This window comes from Triticum aestivum, chromosome 5A (genome assembly GCF_018294505.1).
Source record: "Triticum aestivum cultivar Chinese Spring chromosome 5A, IWGSC CS RefSeq v2.1, whole genome shotgun sequence".
NCBI classification, from domain to species: domain Eukaryota; kingdom Viridiplantae; phylum Streptophyta; class Magnoliopsida; order Poales; family Poaceae; genus Triticum; species Triticum aestivum.
The window spans coordinates 492963131-492965110 of NC_057806.1; positions in this window are offsets into that span (position 1 = coordinate 492963131).

Below are 1980 nucleotides of genomic sequence, written 5' to 3' on the forward strand. Positions count from 1 at the left end.
GGAGTGACAAATCCCAGTCTCGATCCGTGTCAACCCAACAGCTACTTTCGGAGATACCTGTAATGCACCTTTATAGTCACCCAGTTACGTTGTGACGTTTGATACACCCAAGGCACTCTTACGGTATCCGGGAGTTACACGATCTCATGGTCGAAGGAAGAGATACTTGACACTTGCAAAGCTCTAGCAAAACGAACTACACGATCTTTTATGCTATGCTTAGGATTGGGTCTTGTCCATCACATCATTCTCCTAATGATGTGATCCCGTTATCAACGACATCCAATGTCCATAGTCAGGAAACCATGACTATCTGTTGATCACAACGAGCTGGTCAACTAGAGGCTTACCAGGGACATAGTGTGGTCTAAGTATTCACACGTGTATTACGATTTCCGGATAATACAGTTATAGCATGAATAAAAGACAATTATCATGAACAATGAAATATAATAATACTTTTATTATTGCCTCTAGGGCATATTTCCAACAACCAGAAGGTGGACGTGGGGAAGGCGACGATAATGAAGCCGAAGGAACCATTGTTCCACAGCCGACCGATCCCCCCGAACGTCTTCAAGGTTTCTGTGGCCAGTGTCAAACCGGGCCACGAGAATTTGCCTCCTCCAATACTAGTGGGGGATGACGACGAGACACCACGGCGGCTTGGTGATTGTTGCAATGGGTGGGTCCTATTGTGGCCAAAGAGTCTACTTCATATGGAGGCGGTCGGGAGCACACCCACGAGCATGCAGCCTCAGCAAGGTATGAACATCAACACCCCACCTCCCCAATTAGCATCGGGTGTCGGGTTGGGTGATAGCGGACGGGGTAAGGAGGAGGCTCCATTAGTCGCTGATGACGTCGCCATGGATGAGGATGAGGACGACGATGGCGCTGAACAGTATGTCTATACTGGCGCCTCCTCAGTGTTTGAGCGTCATGAGTCGGTGCCTGAATTGTCGTCTCAATGCATTATGGACGACCTTCCGGTAGTAAAGAAGTCTAGGAAGAGAGCGAGGAAAGGCAAAAAAACTGATTCTATGATCCAGCCGCCTCAGCAGCCTCGGCTTCAGGACCGTATAGATATCCCCGATTCAGATAAATGGCATATCCCCGGTCAACCAATCCTACCTGCAACAGCGCTACGGGCCAGATTCGGCGATCTAAGGAGACTTTATGACGATGTGCTGCGGGTAGAGAAAGGCCTCATCGCCTCGAAAGATCCAGGATACCCACTCTACGTGGTTAACATTCCGCGACAAATGTCGTACGTTGACAGCTTCCCCGCGGATAAGTTCTTCCTCCGATTCGATTATATATTCGACATGTTTCACGTGAAGAAGCTGGATTTTAGGTTTGTCCGCCTTTATGCCTTGCACATGAACTACATTACACTACTAGGGAAAACCTTATACACAGAATCTTAGCAGCAGCGCGGCATAAAAAGAGGCGTTGCTGCTAATTAGTAGCAGCGCGGTTACGAAAAGCGCGTTACTGGTGCAAATTTAGCAGTAGCGCGTGATGTTTAAACCGCGCTGCTACAAAAATCCACCGACAGTACACAACGACCTAAGTTTACCAGTAGCGTGGCGTCAGGAAGCGCGCTGCTGCTAATGCCATAGTAGTAGCGCTCTTTTTAGTCACGTCGCTGCTGCTAATTTTGAAATTGTCCACACGGTTGGCCCGTTTAGCAGTAGCGCGTGATAGGAAAGCGCGCTGCTGCTACGCTCTTAGCAGCAGCACACTTTTGCTCCTGCGCTACTGCTAAGACGTAGCACCCACCACCTTTTTCCACCTCCCCCTCCCCATCTCCTCTCCTCCCTTTCCCCTACCTCCCACATCCTCCCTCTCTCACTCTTCTTCTTCCTCAATACTTCTCCCCCCATTACTCTCCCTCTTCTACCTACCTTTCTCTCTCTTCATTACTCCTAGCTATAACAACACCACCTCCATTAATGCATATCCTTCCTCTTTTTC